The following is a 9,520-nucleotide window of genomic DNA, read 5'->3' as shown; positions in this document are numbered from 1 at the left end:
ATATAAGATACCTTTAAGTTATAATAAATATTCATTTTAAATGTAGGCCTATCACATAAATGAAAAGATTGATAAATGAGTTTAACTATTGAAATTGAGAAGACAAAGAGATGGCTAAGCTTAGAAAAGAGATGCTGGTTCAATCCAAACTGGAACACCATTCGGTTATTGGATCATAACTGGAGCTGTAAAACTTGGATTTAGGTCTAGTTTATATGTATGGAAAGCTAAGACATAGGCCTAAAACTTTCATGAAGAGTCCAAGATTCAAATGATGTTAGGTTCAAATTGTAGCAACAACGAAGAAATCAGAATATGTCCTGCAGCCTCGACACTATTCAGTGTTCAGCCCATATCTCGAGTTCTAGAAGTCTAAATGCACCGATTCTTTTCTTTTTTGGAAAGCTAAGACAATTTTCTAGAACTTTCATGAAGACTATCTGTTCAAATTCTGATGTTAGCAATGACGTTTTGTTCAAATAAGAAGATAAAGATTGTCACCAAGCTCTCTGCAACCCTCTGCTCATCTTGCTGTTGGGAATATCTTTGCTGCGACTTGGTTCCTCGACACCGACGCAAATCAACACGTCACACCTGATCTTGGAACTCTAACCCATTCTGCACCCTATCTTGGTAATGATTATTTGCATGTTGGTGACGGTAAGGTCCTTGACATATCCCATATTGGACATACTAAATTACATTCCTTAAAATGCATGTTTACATTATCTAATGTTCTCCATGTGCCTCACATTACCAAACCATTGTTATCTGTTCAAAAATTCTGTCGTGATAATCATGTTTATTTTGAATTTCACGCTTCTATGTTTTATGTGAAGGATCTCATCACCAAAGAAGTTCTTCTTTTTGGTCAGTCATGATGGCTTTTATGTCCTCTTCGAGTTTTCTGCCACGCCAGTTCCTCAAGCTTTTTGGTCTCCTTGCATCTCCGTGACTGCCAACCTGTGGCATCGTCGTTTGGGTCATCCAACCCCTCGCATTTTCAATTTGTTAGTTTTTAGCAATTAAATTGTATGTACTTCTAGACGTTCTTTTACTCAGTGTTAAGCTTGTCCTTTAGGAAAGTCATCTCGTTTGTCATTACGACCTACGAGTTACAAAACTTCTGCCCCACTTAAATTAATTTTTAGTGATGTTTGGGGTCCTGCCCCTATGTTTTCTTCTGATGGCTTATGCTATTTTGTTATTTTTGTCGATGCACATACCAAATATATATGGTATTATCCGCTTGTTGCGAAATCTGATGTTTTTTTTCCACTTTTCAACGTTTTCAAACACTTGTTGAGCGTTAGTTTTCTCTTAAAATTAAATTTGTTCAAATTGATAGGGGCAGTGAATATCGTTAATTATGTGGCACGTAAAAAAAATTTGCGCGGCATTAGCTTGGCGATTTTTCGTTATGTTGTTGATTTGATTGGTTCGTTAGAGTCGCCACCTAGTAATTTATTGAGGGCTACTAGGAAACCTGATGTACTGATCTTGTCAGAGATTCACGGGAAAGGGACTGGTTGTGGTTAGGGAAGGTATTAGCACCCCTAACACACCCTACCTGAGGTAAGCTGCTTCGTGGACTTAATGTGTTTTTAAAAATAAAATTTTAGCCCAATTCTAAGGCTTTGATAAATCAGTTATTTGTTCCCAAAATATATGTAGATACATGTTCTACATTTTTATGGAAAATACAACATGATTTTTATCTGTCCTTTAGATATTTGTGCATATAAATTAAAATATTAAATTCATTTTTTTTTCTTTTGATTCAATAACATACAAAAAAATAATACACAAACACACACACATCTCTTTTTCTATTATTATTTTCTCTTTCTTTTCTTTTCTTTTTTTGTTCTTTTTGTACATCACATTACAAAATTATAAAAAAATTTAAACACTCCGTAAAAATTACATTACATAATTTAAAAATTACAAAATAGTCCCTAAACTTCAGAAATTGCAGAGAGACACTTCTGGAACTGCCTGAACAGTGGCGGCGCGTGGCTTCACGCGCCGCCGCTGACAGTGCCCGGAAATGGGCGGATCTGCCCTGCTTTCTCCTTCTCTCTTCTCTGCCGATGGTGACCTGCAAAATCAACCAAAAACGCAACATAGGCAGTTGATTTTAGTTGTTTTTCGTTGTTGTTTTTTTTAGATCTGTTCTCGGGTTCTTCTCCCGGATCTGTCCCGTTCGGGTCTGCTGCTATGGATTTCATCTCCTTCTCCTCTGCTTCGGGCGGCGCTGCTGGCTGATGGTGGATCTGTGGCCGGGCATGGAGATCGGAGGAGAAGCTATCGTGGCCGGCTGTTTTGGGGAGGAGCTGCTGCTGTTGTGGTGCTCGCTGGAGGCCGGCGTTGATGGTCTTCCTTCGCTGCTGTTGTTCGTGGGTCTCGCTGCTGGAGCTGGGTCGGCCGAGAGAGGGAAAAACGGTGGTCGGCCGAGAGAGCCGGAAGAAGAAGGAAGGTGCTGGGAGCAGGGGAGTGAGCGGCCGAGAGGGGGCAAGGTTCCAACGGCGGTTCTGGCTTGTTTTGGGATGAGGGGAAGTGACTGTGAGAGGGGGATCTGTTTGGTTTGTCTTTGGCAAAAATATGGTGCTGGCCGAGAGGTTGTGTGCAGAGGAAAGGGGCTGTGTGGAGTCTGCGGGTGGCTGGTTTGTGGGCAGCGGCTGGTGGAGATGGGTGAAGAGAAAAAAACAACGGGTCCAAGCTGGGGGGTCTGGCGGCTGCTTGGAGAAGAAAATGAGGGGGAGGCGACTCGTTTGGCCAAGTGAAGAGGATAGGGACGACTAGGGAAGGAGATGGTCTGGTCTGGTTTCTGTTTGGATCAGGGGGGGTGAGCGGCGGCTGCTCCCGGGTGAGGGAGAAGAAAAGTTCAGCCTTTTTTAGGGTTTTTTCATTTTTTGTGTTGCCTCCCCTTCATTGCAAAATTAGCCCCCCTTTTATGTGTGTTGAAGGCTGCTATATATAGGCAAAATATTGTTTGGGCCTCAAAATTGGTCCCTCAACTTTCTTTTTTTTTTTTGTAAATTTTGATTTTTCTTCTTTTTTTTATATTTTTTGAAAACGAGCAATATCAACGTCGACTTAAATGAGGAAAATCAATGATTTTAAAAATAACGCGTGAAAAGTCGAACGCGTTCAAAAACCTTTGAAAACTTAAATTCTTTTTTAGACGACGTTGAAAATGCTAAAAACGATGCAAATATATTAAAAACGTATTTTTTTTGGATTTTCATTGTTTTTCGCTATTTTTGGATTTTCCAAAAATTTTATAAAAAAGGTGGGTCAAAAATTGGGTAACAACAGATGCCCCCTCTTTACAATGCTTACGAAGCAAAACTCCTCGATGTTTCGCATAGTAAGCTTTGTAAGGAAAACAAAACAAAAATAATATCATTATCTTGGATGATTTCAAGGGCGACCTGCCCACACACGCTCACAGTGGTCTATTTTCAAGGGCGGCTAGCCCATACATACTCAAAGTGGTCTATTTTCGGGGGCGACCTGCCCACAAACTCACACTGATCTATTTTCACGGGCGGCCTGCCCACACATACTCAAAGTGGTCTATTTTCAGGGGCGACCTGCCCACAAACTCACACTGATCTATTTTCACAGGCGGCCTGCCCACACATACTCAAAGTGGTCTATTTTCAGGGGCGACCTGCCCACAAACTCACACTGATCTATTTTCACGGGCGACCTACCCACACATACTCACTTTGGTCTATTTTCAGGGGCAACCTGCCCACACACTCACACGGGTCTATTTTCACGGGCGACCTGCCCTTTTGATTGGGTTTACCTGAGATCCCATCTGGCGATCCAACAAGAACAAAAATTGGTGTCTAGCTCGGTCAACCTGAAATCCCATCTAGCGATTCCCTTTAACCAAAGCTAAATTCTGCGTGGTTAGGCTAAAATGAGATCCCTTTGTCGATCCCCTTTAACCAGAACCAAAACTCTTGTGTGCGGTTAGAATAGATTGAGATTCCTTTCGCCAATCCCCTCTAACCAGAACCAAAATCTATGTGGCTGGGCTGAACTAAGACCCCTTCGCCGATCCCCTTCGACCAGAACCAAAACTTTTGTGTGCGGTTAGGATAGACTGAGATTCCTTTCACCAATCCCCTCTAACCAGAACCGAAACTCCTTTATGGTTAGGATAGACTGAGATTCCTTTCGCCAATCCCCTCTAACCAGAACCGAAATCTGTGTGGTTGGGCTGAACTAAGACCCCTTTGCCGATCCCCTTCAACCAGAACCAAAACTCCTGTGTGCGGTTAGGATAGACTGAGATTCCTATCGCCAACCCCTCTAACCAGAACCGAAATTCTTGTATGGTTAGGATAGACTGAGATTCCTTTCGCCAATCCCCTCTAACCAGAACCGAAACTCCTTTATGGTTAGGATAGACTGAGATTCCTTTCGCCAATCCCCTCTAACCAGAACCGAAATCTGTGTGGTTGGGCTGAACTGAGACCCCTTCGCCGATCCCCTTCAACCAGAACCAAAACTCCTGTGTGCGGTTAGGATAGACTGAGATTCCTTTCGCCAATCCCCTCTAACCAGAACCAAAACTCCTATGTGCGGTTAGGATAGACTGAGATTCCTTTCGCCAATCCCTTCTAACCAGAACTGAAACTCCTATATGATTAGGATAGACTGAGATTCCTTTCGCCAATCCCCTCTAACCAAAACCAAAATCTCTTCGTAGCTAGGCTAGACTGAGAACCCTTCGCCGATCCCCTCTAACCAGAGCCAAAATCCTCTGTGGTTAGGATAGACTGAGATTCCTTTTGCCAATCCCCTCTAACCAGAACCAAAATCCTCTGTGGTTAGGCTGAACTGAGATCCCTTCGCCGATCCCCTCCAACCAGAACCAAAATCCTTTGCAGTTAGGTTAAACTGAGATCCCTTCGGCGATCCCCTTTAACCATAACCAAAGTCTCTTCGTGGCTAGGCTAGACTGAGATCCCTTCGCCGATCCCCTCTAACCAGAGCCAAAGAATGTGTGTAGCTCGGTCAACCTGAAGTCCCATCTGGCGATTCCTTTTAACCAAAGCTACATGAGATCCCATCTTGCGACCTCATTAAATCAAAACCAAAAAAGAGTGTGTAACTCGGTCAACCTGAAATCCCATCTAGCGATTTCCTTTAACCAAAGCTATATGAGATCCCATCTGGCGACCTCATCAAACCAAAACCAAAAAATGTTGCGTAACTCAGTCAACTTGAAATCCCCTCTGGTGATTTTCTTTAACCAAAGCTACATGAGATCCCATCTGGCGACCTCATTCAACTGGAACTAAAAATTGTGTGGAGCTCGGCCAACCTGAAATCCCATCTGACGATTCCCTTTAACCAAAGCTCCATGAGATCCCATCTGGCGACCTCATTAAACCAAAACAAAGAATAATGTGTAACAAAATGGTCTTATTGTAATGGGTGAACTACCCAGGTGGAAAGAATGTGAAAAACGGTCTCATTATGATGGGTGACCTACCAAAATGGAAAGAATGTGAAGTGCGGTCTCATTATAATGGGTGACCTACCCAGATGGAAGATAGAAAAAATACGAAGTGGTCTCATTGTTATGGGTGACCTACCCAAATGGAAGATAGAAAAAATATGAAGTGGTCTCATTGTTATGGGTGACCTACCCAGGTGGAGGATAGAAAAAATATGAAGTGGTCTCATTGTTATGGGTGACCTACCCAAATGGAAGATGATGGTCTCATTATGATGGGTGACCTACCCAAAGATAGAATGTGACTTACCTGGCAAAAAGCCTTGGTTGGAGCAGTCCTTGCAGGATAAGGCTGACAAACTTGGCACTTTCTAGTTGCAGGTTGACTTGAAGACTCCTCTTGATGATGGGGTTAATCTCCTCGTTTCTTTGAGATTTTCCTACTAGCAGGGTTCATCTCATTCTCTTCTCGTTCCAAGATCTAAACTGATTCTTTGTTATCATCAACTCAATGATTCTTTCTTTGTCCACAATCTTGCTGGACTTCATTGAGGATCTTCATGTAACAATCACAAGTATGTGCAGTGCTTTGATGTTAGATGGCATGCATGCATCCTTACCTGATTTGAAATATAGGTCCCCCCTCTTTGATGCTTCCATCGTCATAAGGTGCCTTTGTTTGCATTCCAAAGCTTTACTGGTTCTTTCGATGCATTGGCTCATTCATGTGCTAGCCATCCACTCAGTTGTAAGTGTAGTGCCCATCCTGGGCTGTCTTCGACAGTTACTGCTCTTGTTGTTTATCAAGCTTGACTCTGCCCCCAAGTGCGGTGTTGCTTGATTCATCATGAAGGATTTTCTCTCCTGGATTCTTCTGAGAATTATCCTCTGATTGATTGTGTGCATCATGCCAACACCCAATCAAAATTGTTAATCAGTCATGAACTTACCTCCAATTAAAACAAATACTTTTCAAGCATATGTTAATCAACCTTCTTGGCAACTGCCAAGTCATCCAGACATGGATCTAATAAGTTGTCGCTCTTTGTGGCCTTCCCGATGCTCCCCTCAATGAGTTCTTCTCAGCTTGTCATATCAGCTTATGCCAAAGAATGATTTGGCATTATCAATGATGTTTATCACCCATATTCATGCGGTGAAGTGCACATTCGGGCTTCAAAACGAATAGTCTCACAGTCATTCTTGGTGGGTGCATCCTTCCAACATTCATTCAAATGCAACTATGCGATAACATCAATTGCTGCTTGGATTGTCTTTGAACAACACTGCCCCTCATCAATGATATGAATGCTCGTTCATCTGTTTATACTCAAGAAGGTTTTTTCTTTGTCATTGTCATAACTTTGATGGACTTTGATGACTCATCATCTGATTCTTTCTTTGCCTCCAACTGATCTGAATACTGTTTGTTTTCCTTCTTAGGGTCCACTGTATTTCCCTTGGTGGTCAACTTTTCAAGGAGTGTCAAGAAGTATTGAAGTCATTCTTGTCAAGGATTTTGCAAACTCGATCGATATTCTTCTTGTTTGACAATCTTTCTTGTTCTGGAATCAAATCTCATCTTTCAAAGATCATGTCTATTCAAGTCTTATTGAAATGAAATCAAAGAGATGTCAATTTTTGAAAAGACCTTTTGAAAATCAAGCTTTTTTATCAAAGACCCAACACACGTTATTCGAAATATACAGTCCTTTGATTGTCAATTATTTTGAAAACAGAACTTGACCCGTTGTAAGACTAAAATGGCTTTTTTCATGGTTCTTTGTGTCAGTTTTAATCTTTGATCATGGGTATATCTTTTGGCGGTCTGCGATGAGGTGACCTTCAGTGAATTTCAAGGAAAACAAGAGTCTCAAGTCAAAACTCGAGGATTTCTCAAGAAATGGTTGCTTTTCTTTTTAGCACCAATTTTATCAGCATGCATAATAACCTGTAGCTTAATTCATGAAGCCACGACTCTTATGGAAAAGCTCTTCAAGTTTTGAGATCGCCATTTATCGGTTCAGATTGCTTACTTGATTAAAAAGGGCTTTTTAAAGCACGTAATGCAGGCTATGGTTCATGGCTTATGAAAGAAAGGAAAATTCAGGCTCAAAAGGTGTTTGAGGGTTTCAAAGACCTAGGATCAACATCAACTATTCATCAACTCTTTTTCTCTTGTTGTCATTGTAGAGAAAGTGACATATAACCTTGTTAATCTCAAAGATCAAAATTCTTTTAACATAAGTCATAATGTAAATCCACCTTTCCTTGATGAATAACCAACCTCAATCATCTGATAACATCATAGGCTTTATAATGGGTACCAAAAGTCACGTTTATAGCTTAGTCTTTTTTCTGCTATTGACTTTTGTTGTGTCCTTGATTGAAATTTCTTTTGCTCTTCATAGACTTGATAGGCATTCTCCTTCCTTTATCTTTGACTTGTCTTTAAGTTAAGGCAATTTCAACTTCTTCTTTTTTTAATCTCTTTTTTTTCTTATAGCCTTCCTCAAAATTTTCTTATATGCCCCCAGTCTATGTGTTTTTTTGTAGCCTTCTCTCAATCATTGGACTTTTGTTCTATGCCTTCCCTTTATCCATTAATGTCTTCAAAATATCTCTCATTTGCCCCCAGTGTAGGGTGTGATCTTAGTCAGGGTTTTTTTTTGAAAGAAAATATTTTATCAGGCTCAAAATGGGACTGCAAGGGATAATATTTCAAGAAATGTGAAACGATAACAAAGATGGCCTTTTCTCGTTTCAAGCAAGGTCGGTTAGAACCGATAAATTTTGACCTCATCCAGTGTAATGATTTGGACTTGTAAGAGTCATGATTCACGAGTCCATAACTACCGAATCCACTACATGTCATTATGCATACTACTAAAACTTAGTTATATGATGTGTGGTTCAGTTTCAGGAGGTATGAGTTCAACATTGTTTGGTCACCTCATGTCATTTTCAAGTATCGAGTTATTTCTGTAATCAAAATACTTTTAATCTTCAGGATTGATTAACCTTTATCGCATGTTGGAGTTTGATCAAAATATTTTGTCTGAATAAAATGCTAAACATCTGTTGATTTCAAAACAACCAAAACAAGACATGTTTTGTTGAAGGATGAGATGTGATCCCAAAACAAAATGCAAGATGGCAAAATCCATAACAAAAATGATTGCCAGTTTAACCCCTTCTTAGATCAGCCTCTTTGGCAATATCTCTGTTTTGCCAAGCAATTCCGATCACTCGTCATTCTGAGGATGTTCTGGCGACAAAATGATCGATGATAAGCTCCTTCACATATTCCTCTCGTCTTTTGCTCACCAACTTCCGGACTCGATTCTTGCAATTGTTCAATTGAAATGGATGAGGACCCCACCATGACATCACATCTCTTGTCTGGATTATACCACCTAGAAAACGGTGGTTGCATGGGATTTGTCGGAGTCAGGCAAAAAGTCTGGAGCCTGACAGGTGTTGGTAGGCCAACTTGAGCGGTAGAAGGATGTCAATCTTGGTAAAGACAATTGAGCAGTTGATGTTACAGCGAGACCTGGCTAAACCACATGAATAAGGTTTTCCACCTTCAGAGTTATCTTCTTATTCATCTCTCTTTATTGTTCTGGAATTCATGGCAGAACCTTCAATCTTTCACTTCTTCATGGCTCGTTCAATTCCTTCGACAATCTTCACAACATCATGTCAATCTTCCCATGTTGTTGTGGTCTTTTGTGGATTGTTGGAAACCTTCCAACAGCTAAGTAATCTTGGCAGCGTATAGAATCATGCAGCGCTATCACTGTCAATGTGTGAAATGATGCTTGTTTTTATTGGAGGAGAAACTGATGAATCTGAAACTCCTTTGTCTCCTCTTCGATCCCTCACTGATAGTGCAGCAAACAAACACCTGTAGAGGGAGCTCTACTATGTTGAAGTTTCAATCTTCTTCCTATTTTTCAGCCGAGGTCTGTCTCTTTTCCCTACTTCCGCGTTTTAATGCTGATACTGGTAGGAGAAACTTGTGGGTGATAT

The sequence above is a fragment of the Populus nigra genome, chromosome 15, assembly GCF_951802175.1.
Source record: "Populus nigra chromosome 15, ddPopNigr1.1, whole genome shotgun sequence".
NCBI lineage: Eukaryota > Viridiplantae > Streptophyta > Magnoliopsida > Malpighiales > Salicaceae > Populus > Populus nigra.
Note: the sequence above shows the minus strand (reverse complement) of the source record.